The sequence below is a fragment of the Scylla paramamosain genome, chromosome 12, assembly GCF_035594125.1.
Source record: "Scylla paramamosain isolate STU-SP2022 chromosome 12, ASM3559412v1, whole genome shotgun sequence".
Classification (NCBI taxonomy): domain Eukaryota; kingdom Metazoa; phylum Arthropoda; class Malacostraca; order Decapoda; family Portunidae; genus Scylla; species Scylla paramamosain.
This window is the reverse complement of record NC_087162.1, coordinates 14,342,948-14,368,762: the sequence shown is the minus strand read 5'-3', so window position 1 is coordinate 14,368,762 and position 25,815 is coordinate 14,342,948. Positions and strand designations below refer to the sequence as shown.

Sequence of the window (25,815 nt, the reverse complement as noted above, 5' to 3'; positions counted from 1 at the left end):
AGTGATGAAAGTGAATGGGAGAAGTTGAGAGAGAAGTTTACCTTGTGTTTTTATTTATTTTCTTCAGTGTTTGTTATGACTTTTGCTTGGGTCAGATTTGTGAGAGAGAGAGAGAGAGAGAGAGAGAGAGAGAGAGAGAGAGAGAGAGAGAGAGAGAGAGAGAGAGATGATGCTTAATAATAATAATAATAATAATAATAATAACAATGATAATGATGGTAATAATGATAATTTCAAAATATCCCTCAGATAACAAGTTTAAACCCCACCAGCTTGAAAACCGTTCATTATTCGTCTTAATGTTGGAATATGTAGTGATAGTAGCGATGATAGTGATGATATTAATGATGATGGTGACGATGATAATGAAAGGTGACAGTGATAGGAGCAAGTCGTCACTATTCGTATTATCTTCACATAATTGTCATAGTTCTTGAATATACAGTGATAGTGACGATGATACTGGTGATGGTGAGCGTGATAGTGATGCGGGCAGGTCACGTCACGATTCCTACCGTGACCTGCCTGACGCTGCACCGGGAAGTAAACTTTGGAACTCGCTCTTAATGAAACATTCGCCTCGCCTTCTGGGAAACTATTTGATTGGCTGACGGTGCTGGTGGTGGTGGTGATGATGGTTCATTCCTGCTGGCTAACTATTATCACATTCTTCTCTCCTTTCTCCTCTTTCCCTTCCTTATCTTTTTTTGTTTCCCTTCCTTTTCTTTTTTTATCTTCTTTTCCTCCGTCATCTTTCTTCTCTCTTGATCGTCTTTTTTCTTCTCCTTTTACCTTCATTTCTCCTCTTGCTTCTCTGTTCTTTCCTATTTTTTCCTCGTTTTCCTCCCTCCTTTTTCTCGTCTTCCTTCTTTCTTCCTCTTTTTCTTTTCCTTTATAGTTTTTCCCCTCTCATCTTTCCTCTTCTGTCTCCATCTTTTGCTTCCTGTTTTCTCTCCTTTCTCCTCTTTCCCTTCCTTATTTTTTTCTTTTTTTCTTAATCTTTCCCTTCCTTTTCTCTTTCCCCTCCGTCTTCTTTCCTCTCTTCATCGTCTTCTTTTCTTTTTTTCTTTTTTCCTTCATTTCTCCTCTTCCTTCTCTATTCTTTCCTATTTTTCCTCGTTTTCCTCCCCTCCTTTTTCTCGTGTTCCTTCTTTCTTCATCTTTTCCTTTTTCCTTTACAGTTTTTCTCTCTCATCTTTCCTCTTCTATCTCCATCTCTCTCTTCCTGTTTTACTCCTCACCTTTCTCCATTCTTTCTTTCCTCCCCTCTTTGATTTTATTCATTATTTGATTGAGTGTGGTGGTGGTGGTGGTGGTTGCGGTGGTGCCAGTAGTTTTATTTATTCATTTATTTTTTTTTTTTACTTAAGAACTCTGCAACAAAGGGCTTAAGAAGGGAAAAAAAAAGACCCACTGAAGATGCCAGTCCCCAAAGAGTGCAGTTAAAAGGATTATCCAGAAATTATGAGGGAAAGTGTCTTGGAACTAGCTATTACCACACACTTCTCTCCATTCCTCTCCTTCCCCTCTCTCTCCTCTCCCTCCCCCTTGTTGTGATCTATATGGCCTACTTCCCCACAGGAATAAGTAATGAGAAGAAACTGTAGACAAGACACGCTACCCCTGAGTCTTGTGTTCTTTAAAGATTTAGGCGTTTTTGAACACTTAACAGGTTCTAAATTGTAGTAGTTATTGTGATTTTCTAAAGGGTCAGATTGTATAGAAAAAACAAAATCAGAGAGAGAGAGAGAGAGAGAGAGAGAGAGAGAGAGAGAGAGAGAGAGAGAGAGAGAGAGAGACCGAGATCTCAACTGGTCACCCAGCAAGGCAAGACAGCCCCTGCCACACCCTATCTGCACAGAGACAACGCCTCTCTCCTTGGCGACGAGGGAATATCGCTGCCTATGTCTACTACTCCCGGCGAGGCCACATAACTAAGGAGTACAAGTAATCGCCGAGTCCAGGCAGTCTTCCTTCAACCTTTCTGCCTGCTCCATCAGGACTGACACACGTTGTGCTCCAGCCTCTAATTTTTGACGATCGCTTTTGACTGTTCGGGGACCGGCATCTGAGTGGGCCTTTATTTTTTTTTCCTTGGCCAGTGCCCCTTCTACATTAAAAAAAAAAAAAAGCCTCCTCTCTAGTGCCAGACACCTGATCGGCAATGGACGTCTCCCTTCTCCTGCCTGAGTGACTCCAGTTTTCAGCTCAGGTAGGATGGTAGACGCGCTGAGGACTCGCCACCAGCTGACAGTCCTCTCTGCCAACGTGCGAGGCCTCCGCAACATCTACGATTTATCCCACAACTTTGTCCGCGTGAACGTTGCTGTGGTGACAAACTTTGCTAAGCAGTGAAGTGGAACCAACCTTCGGCAGAATTCCAAGCTACACCCAGTGGATCAGGAGGGACCACCTCGGAAGATGTGCCAGTGTGTCTCAAGGAGGGAATACAAGCCCAGAGTCTAGAAATAGACACAACGCTCACGACTGATGTTGTGTTGTTAAAAATAGTGTTGGCAGATGGCACTGGCCTCCTCCTGTGTGCCATGTGTTGCCCACCAAGACAAAGACCTGCGTCCCTGGATTTCCTGACAGAACTTGGACGACTTGCTGACACGTCACCGTTGCAGATATTTCCTAAATCACAACCTCGAGGGAGCTGCCCACGAAAACCTTCTGACGGTCCACGATCTGACAGACCACGTGACCTTCCTCACCCACGAACGTGGCGGGACCCTGTACCCTGTCATTACAGACATGGGGGAGGACACAGTCACGTGCCTACAGCTCAGACCAGCGGGCAGCTCCGAGCATCACGGTGTTCTGACCCGGGTGGATGTGGGCGTCACGCGGGAGAAAGCCACCACATACACCATCTGGCAGTGGAACAGAGTTGACTGGCACACCTTTCTGTCTGAACAAGCAAAATCCAAGGCGAGGGCCTTCACCGAGCGGCTAAAAACGCTCCAGCGTCAGCATTTCCCCCACCGCCAGTACATCTCCAGGCTCCCTGACCAGCCGTAGTTCGACTTCCGATGCCGCCTCTCGGCGAAGAGGAAGTATTTTGCGTGGCTTTGCCTCAAGAGCAACAGAAGTCCCTCAACAAAGCCTTGCATCGCGCAGCGTGCAAGATCATGGTGGCAATTGGGCACAACGGAGATGGGAGAATGACCTCCGTGCCAAGCTCTTTGGTCCTGGAGTGGGCAGCAAGACCTGGTGGACCCTTATCAAGGAGAGGCAAAGCACCAACCACCAGGACCAGGAAGCCATTCTTCCCCTCACCAAACTGGGCGGCACCACAGTCACCAGCAGAAGGTAAAAGGCAGAGTTACTGGCCGACCTCTTCTCTGTTAAGATGTCCATTCCTGACCCCACCGGGCCTCCGCCATAGCTGGTTGTCTTCTTTTTCCTCTGCTTCTTCTGCAACAGTTCCCATGTTCATATGGGATCGCTGTTCCTCCCTTGTCTTCCCCATAAGGCTCTATCTTCTATCTCCTCTCCACTCAACCGTTTCTCCCTCAGGTCCTCTCTTATGCAGTTCCTCCATCGCTTCTTCGGCTTGTCTCGTCGTCGTCTTCCTTTCACTTTTTATATTCAGTTTTCTTCTACCGATATACTGTTCCTCTTTTCTTTTAACATGACCAAACCATTGCATTCTCCTTTCTTGTATTTTCTTTGTCACTTCCGTTACTTTGGCTGTTAAATAATTTCTCACTTTTTCCTTCTTTGTCACACCAAGCATCCACTATAACATTCTCATCTTGGCAACCTACAACTTCTCTTTCTGTGATTTCTTTATTGGCCACGATTCAGCACAATGTCATTGTTGGCCTCACTACTGACAGCTGGCACAGTAATGTGCTCAAACTGTGACAGTGGTGGAGGTGACGGGATAGCGAATAGAGTGCCTCCTCAAAAGCCACCGGGCCTGACGACGTCAGCTCAGTGGTGCTGCGACACTATTCCAGTGAGTTGGAAGGACCTTTCTCGGTGGTGGTCGCGCACTGAACTGAGGAAGGCACATGGCCAGCCATGTGGTGGTTCACAAAAAAAAACTCCAGATCTGATCTTGCAAACTGCAGACCCATCTCCCTCCTGTCTGTGGTTAACAAAGTGTCATAACCCCCCACTTATCTTAAGTTAAACAAGAGCTGTACAAACCTATGTACTCACCAGATACTGCAGCAACTGCAACAACGCTTTACTACTAAGTTCAGATTACCATGTGATTAGGCCATGGATTCACATTGGGGTAAGCCATAAACACAGCTCAGGAAAGCTATAATTATTTATTAACCAGTAAATAATCATCCCATAAACACACACAAGTAACAATAAACAATAACTCCAAATCATAATACAAGTTCAATAAAGCTTCAAGTAATTTCGTACTGACAAATCAGTAAGTCTATTACTCTCGCATTACATGTACGTTAGTGCACTTTATTCGTGAAATTAGGTCACTCAGTAAAGCTTCACTTTTCATCCAACGCATAAATGCACATACAGCATAATCACATAATAAAATAATCAAACACAACATGCAAAATTAAAGACAATAAAATACGTGGCCACTACATGCGAAGGACCACAGAAAATATATCACTCATTATAACCCAGTATTAAATGAACGCATGAAACACGTAAAATATATGAAAGCCACAGTATACTTAACACATATAAAAATCGACACAGTTAAGGCACATAGGAAAAGTTCTCTGAGTATTACTTACGACGAGGGCGAAGCAGAAAATGACAAGAGACCTCATAGTGCACCTGAATGTGTGCACCTTCCCAAGACTGTAACACACTACTCTTGTTGTCTGACTGAGTTCTGAGGGGATCGTTCTGTGCTCTGCCTTTATTCACTTCTAGCTACGGCGGCGGCGAACTACACTGTACTACACTGCTACATACTTTGCTATCCTTAAGGTCTAAAATCTATTTGGTTTACTACACTCATCTCTCCCTTTAAGACACATGATCACCAGAATGTTCGCTTGTCTACTTTTCGTCACCAAGGGCTTAAGATTAATTTTACTCTTAGGACACACTGAATACTCACTCCTACCGCCAGGTATTTAAGTTTCTTATGTCCGTCTAGCGCACACAATATCTGGGCCACAGAGTTGAGGCGTTATTGTGTTTTACGCCCGTAAGATTAATCGTGGAGTTAGCAAACAAAATATATGAGACGGAGTATGTGCCAAAAGCCATGCAAGAGGCAATATTCATAAACATTCCCAAGAAGATGGGAACTACTGAATGTGAAAAACATAGAACAATTAGTGTTATAAGTCAGATGGGAAAGATAATTCTTGGAGTATTGAGAAATTGATTGAAGAGAAAGGTTGAGGAAAATGTAGCAAAAGAACAGTTTGGTTTTAGGAAAGGGATGGGTACGAGCAATGCCATTTTCTGCTTAAGAAATATTATTGAGCGGGCAGTGGAGATGCAGAAGGATCTATACATGTGCTTTGTCGATTATGAAAAAGCATTTGATACAGTAAGGCATGAAGAACTTGTGAGAATACTTAAGGAAACAGGTGTGGATGGTAAGGACATAAGGTTGATAGCAAATTTGTACTGGAATGAAAAAGCAGCTGTGAAAGTGGGAGAAATGAAGTCAGAATGGGTAAATATAAAGAGAGGAGTGAGGCAGGGTGTGTATTTTCCCCATACCTCTTCTCCTTGTACGGACAGAAATACATGGAAAGTTTATTAGAGTTGGAGGGAGTGAGAATTGGAGGAAGAAACGTGGCAAATATACGGTATGCTGATAATACAGTTCTTTTGGCGGACTCAGAGGAAAAGCTGCAAAGGATTGTGGATGAAATACAAGAAGCAAGTTAGGAGAGAGGTCTGAAGATAAAACACAAAGAATGGGAATAGCAAGAAGACAAAGGCTTAGAGTAAGGATATATATATATTGGTGGAAGGCAGATTAAACAGGTTGGAGAATTTAAATAATTGGGGAGTATTGTGTCAGAGGAGGCAGATTGTGAAAAGAAAATAAAGAAGAGAATCGGTTTGGCAAAAACTGCTTTTATAAAAATAAGAACTTTGATAACAAATTTGAGTATGAATATGAAATTGAAAATCAGACTATTGAAATGTTACGTGTGGTCAGTTTTATTATGTGGTTGTGAAACATGGACTGTTAAAAAGAAAATGGAAAAGAAGTTGGAGGCTGCTGAGATGTGGTTCCTGAGAAGATTGCAAAGGATTCCATGGACAGCAAGAGTGACAAATGAGGAAGTGCTAAGACGTGCAGGAGTGGAGAGAGGCTTGACAAGAAGTATTAGGAGGAGGCAGTTGGAGTTTTCGGGACACATCCTGAGAGCTGGAGTATTGGAAAGAGATTGTTTGCTGAGGAGGATTGATGGGAGAAGAGCAAGAGGAAGGCAAAGAAAGAAATATATGGAGACTTTGCTGGAAAGTATTAACATGGGATGGAACATCGAGGATCTGGTTAGGATGGCGGAAAGAAGAGAGGATTGGCGCGCCATGATCGCTGACGTGACATGACAAGCACTTCGGTAAGGTAAGGTAAGGTAAGATTAATCGCGTACCGTTACAGTTCATTCATTCAAGCTTTAAGTTCGGCCTAGCTCGCGTCTTAGTCCTCTGCTACGTCATTGACACCTGTATCTTCGTGGTGGTCACGAACAAGGCGGGCAGTGCTCTGAGGAATGCGAGGAATTGGGTCGTGGGCGGCGCGGACGTCACGAGAGACAACACCGGGGGCGCCGCTGGGCGACGCTACAGGTGGGAGCGTTATGGGGGTCATGGCTACAGGTGTCATGGCTATGACAAAAGTCTTCAAGAGGATGGTGGTTGAGGTCATAAATCGACACCTTCAAAGACAACGCCCTGCTCACAGACCAGCAATTCAGGTTTTGATCTGGCAGATCCACGTCAGACTGCCTCATGTTCCTCTCCAGGGATCGGCAGGATTCCCTGAATAACAGCCTTGACATCCTTGTTGACGCCCTCGATATCGCAGGTGCATTCGATCGACTGTGGCATGCGGGCTTGCCGGAAAAGCTTCGCACCAAAGGTATTCAGGGACACCTGCTGATGTTGATGAGCGACTACCTACAAGGGTGGTAGTCACTTAGTCATGAATAGGCAGCAGTCCAGGGACCTCCCAGTGAGGACTTCAGTCTCCCAGGGATCTGTACTGGGACTGGTCCTATGGAACCTGTACATCGACGCCCTTCTCAGGAGCCTACCAGTAGTCTCTGCGTATGCCGACGACTGCATACACTCCTGCTTCTACCTTTGCCAAGATAGCCAGAGAGCAGTTCCTGACGCCAACCAGCAGTTACGCTCGATACAGGAGTGGGGAGAGTGCTGGCAGATGAGCTTCACCCCTGAGAAGACCTAGGTGATAGTAATCTCTCAGTCCCCGGCAACCTCACAAGCTGTTGAGGGCGAGTGTGATGTTCCGCTCCGTCATCCTCCCACTCAAGGATCACGTAAAAATCCTGGGAGTTAACCTGGACCGAGAGTTACGATTTCATCGCCACTTCCAACGCGCCGCCCGCAAAACATCTCTTCGCGTCTCCGCGTTGCGTAGAGTGGCGAGTTTCCTCTACAAACGAGGGATTATGCTACTCTACAAGGCCCAGGTAAGGCCCTACCTGGAGTACTTAGATGTCCAGTGCAGCCACACACCTGTAGAAGCTGGACAAGGTAGAGCGACGTACGCAACGGCTGCTTGATGATAGAGACCTACAGCCGCCCCTTCCACAAGACATAACGCCCCTGGACCCTCTGGAGCACCGCCGGGACGTCGCTGCATTGGTGGTGTTCCACAAGGCCTAGATCCAAGGAATGCCACACTTGGGCGGGCTGAGACTCGCCCCGCGAGTGGCTGTGAGAGACACAAGAACTGTGCTCTCCAGCCACCAGCAAGGTCACATGCCAACCAGCACCAAAGGACCTTCTGCAGTTTTTCACCTGTGGAACAAGTTTACCGCCGCCGTGCCTTCAGTGCGGGGAATGACCACCCAGCAGGTGAAGCTGGCAACCCACAGGTGGCGAGGTGCTTTAGACTATCAGTGGACATCAATAAGGCTTTTGAAATTATCACCCAAAAAAGTGACTCTTTAAGAGAGAGAGAGAGAGAGAGAGAGAGAGAGAGAGAGAGAGAGAGAGAGAGAGAGAGAGAGAGAGAGGCCACCTAGGCACACCTGTACTAAGCCCCTACCTGAGAATCATTACTTATCTTAAGCTATGGCCAGATTGCTCCATTTACCTGGCCAATTTCCCTGCACGTGTCCTGGGTCTCTCATTGACCAATTAGCATAGTGTAGTGTCTCTCTCTCTCTCTCTCTCTCTCTCTCTCTCTCTCTCTCTCTCTCTCTCTCTCTCTCTCTCTCTCTCTCTCTCTCTCTCTCTCTCTCTCTCTCTTCTGACTTATTCCCACATCCGCCTTAACTTTTCTCTAACTTCAATTTTTCTTTTTTTTTTATCTCTTTGCTTCACTCTTTTTTCTCCTGTCTTTTTACTTTAGTGCGTCCTTAATTTTAATGAGAAAATCGGAGTTGGGCGACCAAAGTGCCTTGATTTAGTTTGTAAAGTTGTGGGGACGAAGTTAGTTCACGTGTGGAAACTTTGCTGCAGTGTTAATGCTCGGTATATATTTACTTATTTATATATTTATTTATTTATTGAGTTTTTTTCTTTTTTCCTTTCCTACCGCTTCTCCGTTTTCTCCCGTCTCGTCTCTCACTCCTTTTTTTTTTTTTTTATTCATTTCTATCCTTCCTTTTACCTACCCCCAGGTGAATACCTCTCTCTCTCTCTCTCTCTCTCTCTCTCTCTCTCTCTCTCTCTCTCTCTCTCTCTCTCTCTCTCTCTCTCTCTCTCTCTCTCTCTCTCTCTCTCCAGTGAAGCAAAGAAAGCTAAGGAAGAATGGAAGTTTTACAAAAGTAGACGATTGAGAGAGAGAGAGACAGAGAGAGAGAGAGAGAGAGAGACCCAACACACACAAAACAGAGAGGAAAAAAGTTGTCTAGGTTCAGTTTATACAGATGAAAGAAGGAAAAAATAGTTACCTTACGTACCCCCTTCTCCCCTCGCCTTTCCTCTCTCCTCCCTTCCCTTCACCTTTCTCTCTATGCCCTCCCCTCAGGCCAATGCATCTCCACTTTCCATACCTCTGCCCCTTCCTTACTGCATAGACATGACCCAACCCAACCTCCCCTTCCCTCTTTCCCTTCCCTGTGTGTGACTTTCCGTGTCTGTGGTCAAAAATTAAATAAATATGGATAGAGTCACTGGTCTCCTCCTCCTCCTCCTCCTCTTCCTCGTATCGTCCTCCATATCCTATCTCTATCTCTCCCTCTCGTCTCTTTCTCCTCTCTCTCCCTCCCTCTTCTATTTCACAACCGCTTCCGTGCTTCCGTTCTATCCCAGTTCACCTCTCTCTCTCTCTCTCTCTCTCTCTCTCTCTCTCTCTCTCTCTCTCTCTCTCTCTCTCTCTCTCTCTCTCTCTCTCTCTCTCTCTCTCTCTCTCTCTCTCTCTCTCTCTCTCTCTCTCTCTCTCTCTCTCTCTCTCCCCGCTCTCCTATTTGCATGTCAGTACAAGAATGCTTTGACAGAAACTGGACGAGGAGAAAGTTATTTTGCGAGTTGAGAGGTGGTGTGTGTGTGTGTGTGTGTGTGTGTGTGTGTGTGTGTGTGTGTGTGTGTGTGTGTGTGTGTGTGTGTGTGTGAGTTATGCCCTTCAATTCATACACACACGATTGGCTATTAGGGTTTAAGCATCTCTCTCTCTCTCTCTCTCTCTCTCTCTCTCTCTCTCTCTCTCTCTCTCTCTCTCTCTCTCTCTCTCTCTCTCTCTCTCTCTCTCTCTCTCTCTCAGCAAGCACCACTACATCTCCCTAATCATCCCTTGCTAATATTCTCACTCACTCACTCTCTCTCTCACACACACACGCCCTCACTCACTCACGCACTCAATCAGTCAGTCATTCAGTCAGTCCTTCAGTAAACACGCTTCGTCCGTTTACCGCTGACTTCCGTAAATAAATAGATGCATATGTAGAGTAGACGCAAACTCACCTTCTCTCCCTCACGGTCTCTGGGTATGTTCGTCTCTCTGTCGTGAACTTTCTCTGTCTGTCTGTCTGTCTGTCTGTCTGTCTGTCTCGCTCTCTCAGTCTTGGTCTCTGTCTCTGTTTCTTTCTCTCCTTGTCTGTCTCTTGCCCTCTTGGTTTCTGTTAATCTCTCTCTCTCTCTCTCTCTCTCTCTCTCTCTCTCTCTCTCTCTCTCTCTCTCTCTCTCTCTCTCTCTCTCTCTCTCTCTCTCTCTCTCTCTCTCTCTCTCTCTCTCACACACACACACACACACACACACACACACACACACACACACACACACACACACACACACACGCACACACACACTAGGGCCTGGCAGGCTCCCCGCAGCATCGGTTCTCAGCTGTCCTCCCTCCACAGCTCACAACAACATAATTGGATTTCCCAGGGACATATTGCCCTCGGAATGGACCATTACTTGCCTTCCTGAGTCAGCCCGCCCCTGCTGACCCGCGCCGCCCGCCACGGCACACCGCAGCACAGCCCAGCACAGCATGTCACGGCCCACCACAGCACGGGGCAGGGTAGTGTAGCGTAGAATAGACAGGTACAGCGTAGGACAGATGTAAGTCGGCGTCGTGCAGCCTACCACAGCGTCCCACAGCATGTCACGGCGTAGCACAGCACGGGGCAGGGTAGTGTAGTTTAAAACAAGCAGGTGTAGCATAGAACAGGTGTAACTTAGGGTCGGTCAATCCATCATTGCACAGTACAGGACAACACAGCGCATTGCACCACAGCATACCAAAGCATCCCACAACACAGCACGGGATAGGGTAGTCTAACTGACAGCACAGGTACAACGCTGATTAGGTATAACTCATCACTGTATAGTCCAGCACAGCATGGCACAGCACGGTAAAGAACATGGTGGTCCATCACAGCATACCACAGTTTAGTACAGAAGAGCCGGATACAGCATAAAGCAAGTATAACTCACCTTCCTACACCCCTCCACACAGCAAAGCACAGCAAAACACAGCCTATCGCAGCACAACACAGCGTGGAACAGAGTAATCTAGCACAGCGTAACAACCTCTTACAAAACAGCCGCGAATAACAACATTTAAATCCCATCCACAGCACAACACAGCAAAAAATTGTCTAGCACGAACACAGCCTCACAGAACGCCCACGAATAACAGAACATTCAAAACCCACCCACCCACAGACCAGGACAGTATAGCAACCTTAGTTCGTATCAGTCAACAGGTCAGAAAGTCAATAGGTCATCCAGCTAACTCCCCGCCTCCCTCAGTGTTGGTTCTCTGATTCCCTCACACCTGGCTCTCCTCTCCTGGGTTTCCTCCGCTCGCTTCTCTTCCTTGCTATCTAGACAGTTTGCTTCCTTGCCGTCTCTACCTCCTCCTCTGCAGCTGTTATCGTTGTTAATGTTATCTAATCTCTCGTCTTTGTTTTCCTATCTTCTCTTCCTCATCCTCTATCTCTTCCCCTAGATAAGCACTTCACATCAACCCCTCAATCTAACTTCCTTGTCCCTGCGTAATTTATTTTTCTTTTATATAGTATTAGCTGGAGCAATATTTTTCTCTTTCAGCATCTCCTGTCCCATTCTCTGACTGATTCTCCTTCCTCGAACCCTGCTGCCCTTTTACCTCTAACTCTCAGAATCTGTAGTGGTAGTATGGTCACACAGACAGCCTCGTTAGGCCAATTAGGGTTGTTGCTCTCCTTCTCTTCTTCCAGGCAGTGTACCTAATCCTTGCCTTCAATCTCTGTCCCATTTTTTTTTTTTTTTGGTTTACATGGCATCACTATCTCACGTTTAAATTGTTTAAATTGTGTGGTGTGTTGTGGCGCCACACCTGAGGGAGGCTGGTGGGCAAGTAAGATGACAGGGGAGGTGACCGGGAGAATCAGAAATGAACACGTAAGTAAATGTGCAAAGCCAGGCAGTACAGCAGCAAGTGTCAGCTTCAGTTCAGCTGCTGCACTGAACAGCTTCAACGTCACAGCGCAAGTAATAATGCATGGGTCACTTAGAGAGATTTTTAATGAGGGTTGTACTCTCTCTCTCTCTCTCTCTCTCTCTCTCTCTCTCTCTCTCTCTCTCTCTCTCTCTCTCTCTCTCTCTCTCTCTCTCTCTCTCTCTCTCTCTCTCTCTCTCTCTCTCTCTCTCTCTCTCTCTCTGTAGACAAGCTTTAGGGAACAATACCATCTGGCGGCTGATTTCAGAACTGTTATTATCTTTTCCTTTTTTGTATTCCCATCTCATTTTAACACGTACACCAAATTTGTTTCTGCTGAACCCATTACTCAGTTGTGAGATCCCGGATCTATTTTATATTTTATTCTTTTTTTCTCTCTCCATCAGTCAATCAATCTATTGTATCTATCTCGTGGAATTACATGTGACTATCAGCTAAGGTGCATTATTGTGGTGTTAGAGGAAGCGAGAGCAGTGTGTGTAGCGGGTGAACTAACCAGCCAGCCCACTACCTCGTGTCTATTGGCAAGGCTCGTGTCGCCCAGCATTCCTTTGTGATGTAAAGTGCGCACATTTGACTTCCCTCCAGGACTCCGCACCGTACTCTTAAACGCTTCTGACTTTCACCAGCACTATTTTTCAAAGGGTGTAGAGACGATTTGTAAGGTTCGTGTGGGTGTTTTCCTTACTGATGATGAAGAAATCTTGTTAAACTATTATTCCGTAAGGACACAAGAAAATAGGGGAAGCTGCAATAAGCCACCAGATCTACACGTAGCAGTTCCTGTACCTTCTATCACACTTATCTATAAATTTGTCTAATCTTACTTTAAAGCTTCGTAATGACTCAGCATTAACAACTTGATTACTGTCTCTATTCCATCATCTACTACTTTATTCGAGAACCAATTTATTCCTATCTTTTTTTTTTATCTTCATCAAGCTTGAACTCATTATTTCTTGTCCTATCCCGATTAATGACCATGAGAATTTTGCATATCACTCTTGTTATATTCCCTATACCACTCAAAGACTTCTCTCAGATTACAAAAACACCATGAAAAATCTCCAATAAGTACCAGTAAAGTTTATAAAAACTAATTTTGTACTCATCTTTCCCTAACTGATGATGCAGAAACCCTGTTAAACCATTAACACTCACAGAAACTCTCTGAAAATTCACAATAATTCCCACTAGAGCGCGTTAAAACTACGATAAAACACTGAGATGTTTAAGAACAATAACCTCAGCATCCTACGTCCCCCAGCATCAGATATCACAGCGGCTGCCTCAACCTGAGCCTCTCCTCCATTACTCCTGCTGGCGCTGTACGCGAGTCCGCCAGCCCCGAGCAGCGCAGCGTGACACATGAACCTTTGCCCACCTCTCAACTGCGTCACATCACTCGCCGCCATGCACGACTGTCACTCACCTCACTCACTTCCTCACTTCCTCCCTGCCTGACTCATTCACTTCATTCGCTTCCTCCCTGCCTGACTCATTCACTTCATTCACTTCCTCCCTGCCTGACTCATTCACTTCATTCGCTTCCTCCCTGCCTGACTCATTCACTTCATTCACTTCATTCACTTCCTCCCTGCCTGACTCATTCACTTCATTCGCTTCCTCCCTGCTTGACTGTCATTCACTTCACTCACTTCCTTCTTGTCTGACTTTCATTCACGTCATTCACTTCCTCACTACCTGACTGTCATGCACGCCCCATCACTGCCAGACTGTTAACCCCTTCTGCTCCTGGGTTTGGTATGATTTTATTTAGAATGCCATTAGAGAATCTGCGTTTTAGTACTAAGTTTAGCATAATATTTGACTGAAATGAAAGGGTTAAAAAATCACTAGCTACCCCTTCACTACCTCTGTGTCTTTTTTTATTTGACTGTATTCTGATAAACAGTTAAGGATTCTATCAACTAATTAATTACACAATCTAACCGAGCCAAAGCTAACCTGAAGCAACTCACTAAATCCCACTGGTCTCTCCACACCGCTGCCTGGCTCAGCCCCGTCAGGTCACGGGTTTGGCCTTGTGTTGAGAATACCACTGGATGATTTTAAGTTTACCATATTATTTTGTAATGAAAGAGACAAAAAAAAAATCATTAGATACTTATTCACGAAAGTTGCATTTTCATTTTATTCTATTCTAACAAACAATAGACGATTTTATCAAGCAGACAAATCATCTGTGTGATTTAACCTTACCTAATCTGACCTGAAAGTACTGCCTGGGTCAATGTGTTCCCATCTCTGCCTGACTTTTGAACTTCGCTAAATTATAGATTAACTTTGGTGTGAAGGCAAGTTCAGGATTGCGACAAAATTATAATTTGCTGAATTTGTACATTTTGTATAGTATGTTAAAGATACTCACCTGTGTGCGCTTCAATTGACAGGTTAATTGGTAGTGGACGCGGACTGGCACACCTTGGCGCCCTCCAGTGGTAAGTAAGCCAAACGTAAATTAGGTAAATGATTACAACAATAACAAATAAATTAATTAATAAAAAATAGCAATCTTAATAATAAATAAAGAAACAGGCAAAAATGTTACTGTGTATACTAATATTTTTTTTTTCCGTTAAACTAGAGTCATACTTTCGAATTTACTTAATACATATTTCAAGGGAATTTAGGAAATGTTCAGATTTTTCCAGTAGGTAATCATGTAATCATAAAGAAAACGTACATACACGAATACATACATACCTACATACATAAATTCATACAAACATACATACATACATACATACATACATACATACATACATACACACAGGTAAACGGAAAGACAAGACCATGTGGAGTGTGATGAAGTGAATGCTGAAGGGAAGAAAATGAATGGCGAGGGAGAAACTGGGGGGAAAAACTACCGAGGCGTTGGGAAATGTTGGGGAAAGAAGTATTGTTGGAAAGTGACCCTCGTCTCCTGAAATGACTGCTGGGGCGCCTCGTGGGGAGGAGGAAGAGGAAGAGGAGGAGGAGGCGGAGGGGAAGGAAGAGGAGAAGGAGCAGCAGAAGCAGGAGGAGATAGTGAAGATGGTGAAGGTAGTAGAGGCGAGGTGATGGATCCTCCTCCTCCTCCTCCTCCTGCTCCTCCTCCTCCTCCTCCTCCTCCTCCTCCTCCTCCTCCTCCTCCTCCTCCTCCTCCTCTAAATTGGCCTCAAAACGATAGCCTTTACTTGGTCGGATTAAATTCAACGCACGACTTCCTCTCCTCCTTCTCCTCCTCCTCCTCCTCCTCCTCCTCCTCCTCCTCCTCCTCCTCCTCCTCCTCCTCCTCCTCCTCCTCCTCCTCCTCCTCCTCCTCCGTGACTTAGAGATGGAGCCACTACGCGGTAATCGAACCTCCTCCTCGCCTCCCCCCTCTCTTCCTCCTCCTCCTCCTCCTCCTCCTCCTCCTCCTCCTCCTCCTCCTCCTACTCCTCCATCATACGGTATGCCATCTTCTTGCATTCTTGCGTTAGTTAAGTAATTGGCCAGTTAAATGATTAGAGTCTCCGTTGTTTCATCATTAATCTGTTATTCTGTTGCTTGTCAAGTGTGTGGTGCTGATATTGCTCCTTCCCTTCCCTTCCCTTCCCTTCGCTGCCTTTCCCTTCCCTTCCTTACCTTTTCCTTTTCTTTTCTTCCCTTTCCTTTTCTTTTATTCATTTCCTTCCCTTCCCTTCACTGCCCTTTCTTTTCCTTCCTTACCTTTTGCCTCCCCTTCCTCTCCCTTCCCTTCCCTTATCTTTTCTTCTCTTTCCTTTCGTTCCCTTCCCTCTGTGCTTTGAGAATGTGTAAGTAATTAAGTATGTAAGTAAATAAGTTAGTTAACAAATAAGGTGATTAGTAATTTTGGATTAGTTCATTTTGAATAATCCTTTTGACTTCTCTTTTGGGGATTGACACCTTTAATGGGGGTTTTTCTTCAGGCTTTTTGTTCCCTTATGCCAGAATCACTATTGCATGATAAGTCTCTAAGCTCGTAAATAAGTGAGCAATAAGTGTTATCTGGTTCATTCATATCTTGATTGCAAATGTGGTGCTTTAACTTTTTCAGCGAGGCAGGAGTTGGTGGGGAGGAGCCTTCTTGCTTTTCTGCCCTGCCATCGTGAAGTGTTTAGGTAAGGAAGACAGTAATGTTGCTTTATTCATATCTTATCTGGAAGTGGTGTTTCAATTTTTTTTTATTCATTCATTTATTTTATTTATTTATTTTTTTCATGAAGGAAGGAGTTGGAGGGGAGGATTCTTCTTACGTTCCTACCCTGTCCTTGTATTGCTGGCGAGGATCTGTACGATGCAGGATTATCAAGGAAACTAAATTGGCCAACTTTTCCTTCTTTTTTTTTTCAATTTTTCTTCTTTCTTTGACTTTTTCAGGGGAGGCAATTTGAGCAAGCTATCCCCTTCTTCCCTCCGTCCCTCCTTCCCTCCCTCCCTCCCTCTTTTTCGCGTCCTTGGCCAGTCTCCTTGACACTTAAAAATAGACAAATAGAAATGAACTTCTCTCAAACAGGCAATATAGTTTTGAGACAGTGAAATATATGTTACCCGTTGTTACTATTCCTCTCTGCTTACCCTCCTCCTCCTCCTCCTCCTCCTCCTCCTCCTCCTCCTCCTCCTCCTCCTCCTCCTCCTCCTCCTCCTCCTCCTCTTCTGGCTGGCTTGTTAGCTTATTTCACTGGCTTGGTTTTCTTGCCTCACTAGTTTGGTTCACTGGCTTTATTAGTTGGCTTAGTTTGCTGCCATGTCTGACTTTTTTTGCGTGGCTTACTGGCTTAACTGGCTTGCTAAACTGCCTTCTTCCAATCCTCCTTCTTTTTATCCTCTTCCTCCCCTTCATCCTATTTTCTTCCTTTCTTGTGCTTCTCGTTTTTGTTCCTTTTACTGGACCTCTTGCTTTATTAGATTTGCGGTTCCTCCTCCTCCTCCTCCTCCTCCTCCTCCTCTTCCTCTTCCTCCGTCTCCTCCTTTTCCTCTTCCTCTTCTTCCTTCTCCTCCTCCCCCGCGGCATCTCTCTCACTTAAGGTCAGATCGTAGCTAATGGATGAAGGAGAATTAATTAATGTGGTCAGCCTGCCACTTAGCATCACCTGAGAGAGAGAGAGAGAGAGAGAGAGAGAGAGAGAGAGAGAGAGAGAGAGAGAGGGGGAGGGTGGAAGTATATAATGGTGTGTAAGAGTGTGTTTATGAAAGGGAAGAGTGAAATTATCGCTTCTATCTTTGCTACTCTCTCTCTCTCTCTCTCTCTCTCTCTCTCTCTCTCTCTCTCTCTCTCTCTCTCTCTCTCTCTCTCTCTCTCTCTCTCTCTCTCTCTCTCTCTCTACCGTGAAGCAATTTAACGTAACACCAATGCACTAAACAAACACACACACACACACACACACACACACACACACACACACACACACACACACACACACACACACACACACACACACACACGCACACACGCTTCACCCTAGCATGACATTTTGAGGAGGAGGAGGAGGAGGAGGAGATAAGGCAGCCAGTGAAAGTAAATAGAGATTGGTAGGAGGTGGATAAAAGAATGACTGGAAGAATTGAAGAAGAATGAGGAGGAGGAGGAGGAGGAGGAGGAGGAGGAAGGAAGAGAAATAGAAGTTGGAAGAAAAGAAGATGAAGTCAAGAAGGAGGACGAGGAGGAGGGAGAAGGAGCAGTTATTGACGAAAGAGAAGAAAAAGAAGAAAGGAAAGTGATGAAGAAGAGTAGGAGGAAGAAGGAAGGAAGAAAGGATCGTAGGTAATGAAGACTGGTGAAGACAAATGGAGGAAGAGGAATAAATGGAAGAGGAGGAGGAAGAGGAGAAAAAAGAAGAGGGAAGAAGAAGAAAGAAGAGAAGGAAGAGGAGAAAGATGAAGAGATTAGCTAAGACTCACTAACCAACACACACACACACACACTGACCGTATTGTTCAGTAAATCCCTGCAGTCCGGAACAATGCCTGATAAGTGGAAGCTCGCTAACGTAAATCCGATTTTCCAAAAAGGCAGTAAATCTTCACCATGTAATTACCAGCCAATTAGCTTAACCTGAGTCGTATGCAAAATGCTTGAAACACTAATAAGAGATAAACTCGTCAATCACTTAGAAGAAAACAACTTACTTAAAAATACTCAACACGGCTTCCGCAACAAACGCTCTTGTTTGACGAAACTCTTAGATTTCTTCTGATATTCTGAACCAGTATGACGAGAGTAAAGCTGTAGATGTAATATATCTTAATTTTCAAAAGGTCTTCGACAAAGTCCTCCACAAACGTTTAGTGATAAACTAAAATCACACGGTATCCAAGGCGACGTGTTGCGATGGGTTGAAAACTGGCTAAATGACCGTAAACAAAGAATAGTAATAAATGGAAAATCATCCAAGTGGATTAACGTAACCAGCGGGGTGCCCCAGGGATTGGTCTTAGAACCTGTTCTCTCCCTTGTTTAATAATAATAATAATAATAATAATAATAATATTTATTGGTCACGTAACATACATGAAATTTGTCTTGTGTGTTTTCATAAAAGATTGAATCATTCATACAGGGTCTAAAACTAACAGGTCTTACTAATCTAAAGATTAATCTAAAGATTAATCTAAAGATTAATCTAAAAGAATAAAATAATAAAAAAAATGGAGTACATAAAAAGATAACTGGTAACTGGTTCCCAAGCCTTAGTATAGTTAGCTATGATATGTTTAGAGGGCCACTATTTAAAAATCTGATACTTGCCGGCACAAAGGACTTACACAATCTGGCTGTTCTACATACATGTTTATATTAATGACATAGATGAGGGTGTTACCAATATAATATTGGAGTTTGCTGATGATGTATCGAAGTTTGCTGATGACACCAAAATAGAGAATTCCGTAGTCTCTAACGAACAAGTAACAGAAATGCAAAAAAATCTAAACAAATTGACATAGTTGGGGCAAACCTGGCAGATGAGTTTTAATGCAGATAAGTGCAGTGCTTCACACATAGGGTCTAGAAACGAGAAAGCAAAGTATATTTCACGTGGTATCCAACTTAAAAGTGTTGACAGCGAAACTGATTTAGGAGTGACAATATCGAGTAGCTTAAGACCTAGCCAACAATGTTCACAAGTCGTAAAGACAGCAAATAAAGTAATTGGCTTCATCGGCAGATCTTCTGAATGTAAATCTAAGAATACAATCCTCACTTTGTATAACTCTTTAGTCCGTTCCCTTTTGGAATATTGTGTTCAAGCATGGTGCCCCTACTGCCAGAAAGACATTGATAAATTAGGAAGAGTTCAGCGTAGAGTAACAAAAATGATACCAAGCCTAAGAAACAAATCATACGAAGAGCGTCTTAAAGAATTAAATCTTTTCCCATTAACACAAAGAAGACTAAGAGGCGACTTAATACAGGTGTTTAAAATCATCAGAGGCATTGATAACATGGACTACAGTAAATATTTCACGATATTTTTTTTTCCAAATTAAACGCGAGGAAACGGTTGCAAATTTGTTGGGAAATCCTTCAGCTCTCATGAATCAAAAAAAATTTTTTTTTTACACCGAGTAGTAAATCTATGGAATGGGCTTCCTCGAGACGTGATAGACTGCAACACCGTCGAGACTTTAAAGCGCCGTCTTGACAAATATTTTGCATGCAGTCCGCGCCTAATGGCGTTTGTTTGTTTCTGGTTAACTTCCTTGCCTTCAGGAAATGGGGCCACCTCATTTCATCTATTTTCTTTCTTTCCTATAAAATTTCCTTCGGGTTATTCTTTCCCTAACCCCGTAAAATATTTCTTTCCGACCTGTTTTTTTTTTTTTTTTTTTTTTTTTACGGCGTATGCTGGAGGGAGTGGAGGGTGGGGAGAGAGCCTTCTGCTACTATCACTTTAGTAGTCCTAGGTCAGGTCACCTCGTGACGACCGCAGGGTCTGTTGTGGAATGTTTTTATATGTAACTATGTTTTTTTTTCCTTCTTTCGTGAACATCTAATCTCACGGTGGGAGGGAGTGAAGGAAGGAGGGAAGGAAGAAAGTAGGGACGAATGGAAGGAGGAAAGAAGGGACGGAAGGAAGAAGAGAAAAAGGGAAGAAGAGACGGAGGTAGGGAGGGAGGGAGGGAGGGAGGGTAGGAAAAAAGTTAAAGCGATATATTTTGAAACTTCCATGTTCTAAGTCTCACTAAGAATTTATACTTGCTTCGGTTAATAAACTATGAAAATTAGTTGTCGTAGTGGTGGTGGTATGTTTAGATGAATGATAGTGTGTGGTCCCTCCTGAGTCTTGCCCCGCACTGTCTCTACTGCTCCCCGATGTGAAGGTCAGTCTAGATCTATTTTATATGCTATATATCTAGGTCCATCCCTGTGACCTTCCTGAGATACAGGTAATAGTAGTAGTAATAACAGTAGTAGTAGTAGTAGTAGTAGTACTAGTAGTAGTAGTAGTAGTTATTGTAGTAGAAGGAAATATAAGTAGTAGTAATAGTCATTGCTGTTGTAATTAAAATATAGTAGTAATAGTAGTAATAGTAGTAGTAGTAGTAGTAGTAGTAGCAGCAGCAGCAGCAGCAGCAGCAGCAGCAGCAGCAGCAGCAGCAGCAGCAGTAGTAGTAGTAGTAGCAGTAGTAGTAGTAGTAGTAGTAGTAGTAGTAGTAGTAGTAGTAGTAGTAGCATTGGTAGCAGCAGTAGTATTAGTAATAGTTATTGTTGTTGTGATAGAAGTGGGAGCGCCGTGATACAGTGGAGCCGCGCGTACTTTGTGAGCTGAGGGGTCCTCGGGTGCACAGGTTGGAATCCTGGCCACGGTCCGAGGGTAGGAAGGGCATCCATTCGAGCCAACAGTTCCCAAACGCCAAATCAAAGTCCTTCGTTAGGAGGCACCGTCCTGGCCATTACAGACTACGGAAACCGGACGTAAAACCGAAAAAAAAAAAAAAATTATTGTGCTAGAAGAATGATATAAATAGTAGTAGTAATAATAATTATTGTTGTTACAGTAGAAGAATAGTAGTATTAGTTATTACTGTTGCAGAAGAAGAATAATAGTAATAGTAGTAGTGATTATTTTTGTTGTAATAGAATAAGGTGATGATGATTATGCAGCAGCAACAACAGCGTTATAAATAACAGAAGGATAAGCAATGCAACACAAGATTCCACACGGTAACCAAACATCAACAAAAATCCTCAGCTCCTTACACAGCTCCTTACACAGCTGGCTGGAAACTAACAGTACCAATGCACTTGATAAAGACACTGAATAGGACATTGGAAGGCGAGGAGACGGAGGAGAAGGAGGGAACAAAGAGAGACAAAGACACACACACACACACACACACACACACACACACACACACACACACACACACACACACACACACACACACACACACACACACACACACACACACACACACACACACACAGAAACAATACCACTAATACATTAACACCAGACAGGAGTGTATATTGTATCTTTTATTGCTCTTCGCATCAAAGTTTGCACCCATAAATGTTTGGAGAGAGAGAGAGAGAGAGAGAGAGAGAGAGAGAGAGAGAGAGAGAGAGAGAGAGAGAGAGAGAGAGAGAGAGAGAGAGAGAGCGATTGGGGTCAGTTTTGCAGCAGAGTGGGGAAGGGGTTAGTTTTGCAGAAGTGAGGGGGAGGGGTTAGTTTTGCAGGAGCGATTAAAACCAGGTTCTCTTGTGTCCCCTGTCATGTCCTCTCTGTCTGTCTGTCTCTCTCTCGTGCCCTCTCTCTGCCTCACGTGTCCTCGGGTTTTGCTTTGATTGGGACCAGTCGTTGTGTGTGAGTGAAGTTTGCATAAATGAAATTACTACTGATTGAAGGACGAGGACGAGGACTAGAAGGAGGAGGAGGAGGAGGTGATGGTGGTGGTGAGGTGGTAGAGTTGGAGGAGGAGGATGAAGGGGGAGGGAAAGAAAACTACAAAGAAAAAGAAAAGGAGGAGGTGGAAGAGGAGGATGGACGGAAAGGAAAAAGGAAGCAGAAGACTAAAAAGAGGAGGAAGAAGAACTTGAAAACTACAGAGGAGGAGGAGAATGTAGGATAGTAAGACTACAGAGGAAAAGGAGGAAGAGGAGAAAGAGGACTTAAGACAAAACATATTTGTTATCCACGCAGCGAGATCGCCTGACATGCCGTGGGTATGTCAGGTGACATGTCAGGTGACCTTCATAAAGTAATGTGGACTTTATGAAGGAGGCGCTTATGAGGGACTTTATCAAATGCTTTCTGGAAATCAAAATGAACCACATGTACTGGCCTGGTATTATCATACACATTATACACGTCGTGGAAAAAAGTCCAGTAAATTCGTTAAACATGAACGTTTATTTCTACATCCATGTTGAGTGTCCTTTGTGATGTGGTTACTTTGCAGGAATTCTACTGTTTTATCGCTTATTGTTGATTCCAGAAGCTTACCCACTGCAGATGTGAGGCTTATGGGACGGCAAGTATGAGGCTGAGATTTATCACCTTTTGTAAAGATAGGTGTAACACCAGCTGGTCTCCATTCGTGTGGGACTTGCCGAATGTTTAATGATTTGTTGAATAATACTGATAGAGGCTTGGCAAGCTCGTTCTTTGCCTCCTTCAATATTCGTGGGAAAATTTTATCCGGTCCTGGTGTTTTGTTTATTATCATTTTATTAATCGCGTCCAAAATTTCTTTTTCGTGGAAAGTACACGTGCTCAAAGAGGCGTTGTTATTTAGAGCTTGAATGTGGGGTGGGTATTCAGAATGTTTTCTTGAGTGAATGTGGATGCAAAGTAGTCGTTCAGATTCTCAGCCATTTGGATCTCGTTGACAGTGTGTGTGCCATTTTTCAAGACAAGAGGCCCAGTTGTAGAGGTTAATACTTTCTTCTTTAATGTAGCTGAAGAATTCCTTGGGATTTGTTTGACATGAATTAGCAATGTGAAGTTCAAAGTTTTCTTATTGTCTCTCATAAGTTTTTTACAATGACGCCGCAATCGATCATGTTCTGCTTTGTCATCGTCACTTGTGGTCTGTTTGTATTTGTGATACGCGCATTTTTTGGCTGAGAGGCTGTTTTGGATGTCCGCGTTCCACCATTTGGCTTTATTGTTAACGATTGTTCGCCTATTTTTCAGTGGAATATATTTTACAAGAGCCTTGTTAAGGTTTGAAGTGAATGTCTTCCACGCAGCGCTAATGTTAGTGCTTTCTAAGATTATATTCCAGTCACAGTTGGCCAGAATGTTTCTTAATTTGTTAAAATTTGTCCTTGAATAGTCGGGTACCTTTTCTCTGCTTTCATTTACTGTAGATTTATTGACATCCATAGTGAACGTGATCACCCGGTGGTCACTGGTGCTGAATAGCGGTCCCACTTCTAAATTACTAACGATGTTTTCATTTGTCGTTAAGACAAGGTTTGATATATTTTCACCTCTTGTTGGCTGCGTTACAAGTTGGTATAGACTACTTTCCTGTAGGTTGCTGTACAACTCGTAACCCGAATGAGAGTTTAAAGGGTCGCCCCATCTGTGGACTGGTTAGTTAAAGTCTCCCACAGTAATTGACTCATTTTGGTTACACATTTCTGCTATTTGCTCACACAGTTGGTTACCTATAGCTTGAGTCTGACTTGGCGGTCGGTAAATAATGCCAGTTACAATTCTATGCGATTTTCAGTTAAGTTGAATGTAGGAGACACTAATGTTGTCTATTTTTGCTGTGAATTTTTTGATGGGGTGGAGACCAGACTTAACGTAGACGAGCACCCCGCCTCCTCCTGTGCACTGCCTTTCACAGCTGAACACAGTGCATCCTGGAAGTGCAAATCCAGCTAAGAAATCTCTGCTTGATGTATTAATCCAGGATTCCGTCACTCCGATGGCATCGTGTTCCTCCATGCACACGATCTCTTCTCAATCCTGAAATTTATTTCTCAGCCTGCGTGCACTGACGGAACAAAACTTGAGACTCGCGAACAGACGGGGCGCTTTCTTCACTAATTACTACGCTGGCGCTGGATGTTCCTGTCGACTCGCGTGTTTTGGTTTGTAGTCATTCACCGCATCCTGAAAGAGGCGCCCAGGTCTTGCTGACCATACAGGATTCAGGTGTAATCCGTCCTTTCTGAACAGAGTTGTCTGGTCATAGAAGTTGTTCCACAGATTTATAAGCTAAACACCTTCCTCTCTGCATAGATTGATGAGCCTCGGATTCCTGTTGAACGCCTTATCATGAAATGTTTTGCCCGTGTCAATTCTGGGAAGGATGCCAGACATCATGATATTTTAAGATTTTGATCTATATTTCCGGATCATCTCTCGGTGCTTTTCGAGAAGAGCCTCTGACCTTGTCTTCTGCAAGTCGTTTGTTCCCACGTGGATGAAGAACAGGGTATTTTGGCTCTCGTCTTTGGTGACGTCACTGAAAGCGACAGTTATGTCGTCCAGGGTCCCTCCGGGGAAACAGTGCCTCTTGCGGCGGCCAGGGGCACGAGAGCAAAACTCTGTCAATTGTTCACGGACACTCGAGTCACCGATAATCCTCGTGTCCTCACTTTCTTCGATTGATTCGCACAGAATATCGAAGCAATTCAGCGTCGTAGGAGGGAATGACGCTTTATTCCACGTGCGGCGCCTTTCCTGACAAGAATACAGGAATTAGTAGACACAGAGGAGGAGGAGGAGGAGGAAATGGAGGCAGAGGGAGAACAGGAGGAGGAGACGAGGGAACAAGAAATAAGAGAAGAGGAGGAGAAGAAGGAGAAGAAGGAAGAGGAGGAGGAGGAGGAGGAGGAGGAGGAGGAGGAGGAGGAGGAGGCAGAGGGAGAGCAGGAGCAGGAGGAGGAGGCGAAGGAGGAAGAAATGAGAGGGGGAGGAGGAGGAGGAGGAGGAGGAGGAGAGGGAGGGGAAGGAGAAAAATGAGGAGGAGAAGAAGGAGGAGGAGGAGGAGGAAGAGGAGGGAGGAGAGGATGGAGGGGAGTGGGAGGAGGAGGAGGAGGAGTGGGGAGGGACGGGGGATTAGAGTGAGAAGGGAAGGAGGAAGGGGAGAAGGGGGAGGGAGAGGATGTGTCGGCGGACGAGGAAGCGGAGTCTGTTATATTTTCTGAGATAAAAGTGTGAGGCGCCTGAACGTTGTTTTCGAGTTTCTTTATACGAGTCTTCACTACGCAGAGCCTACATGTATTTTTTTCCGATGCTGTAGTACTGCTTCGCGAATCACCCAAGACACGGCTCGCAAGCTTTGAGTGCTGAAGGTATTATGAATTCCTGATGGGATTACAAACTGGCCATTAGAAGTAAATGATGGGTGGGGCAGGTAAAAGTAATTACAGACTTTACGAATTCATAAGGGGATTACAACGGTTTAACAGCAGACGGGTAAGGTCGAATCAGGTCAAAAAGCAATTATGGGCTCAACATATTCAGTAGAAATTAAAAACGATTTAACAACAGACAGGTGAGGTAGTGTCAGGTCAAAAAGGTCACCTATGGTCAGAATTTAGTTCCCAGGGAATTTCAATTGTATGCTGTATCGGGAAAATAACTTAATATATTGATTAATCACTACCCTGGCGACGAAAACAAATATGCAACTTACAGACCACCAAGGAATACTAGTGATAAGGAAATGCGTCAGTGTGTGTGTGAACGTGTGCGTAATTGTGTTCCGAGTAACTACCCACAGTGATGCAAAATGAAAGAGATACTGAATCTAATATAAATAAAATACTTAGCGTGATA

At 44.2% G+C, this 25,815-nt stretch overlaps 1 protein-coding gene across 2 annotated transcripts in view; it reads left to right on the top strand.

Moving 5' to 3' along the window:
- The window catches only part of LOC135105730 (zinc metalloproteinase nas-4-like), a 233,776-nt gene that overhangs the window by 144,707 nt on the left and 63,254 nt on the right, over positions 1–25,815 (top strand). For both annotated transcript variants that reach the window (XM_064014170.1, XM_064014169.1), the window contains exon 3: positions 14,476–14,523. The gene's annotated coding sequence lies outside the window, so the exon portion shown is untranslated. The remainder of the gene's footprint in view (positions 1–14,475; positions 14,524–25,815) is intronic.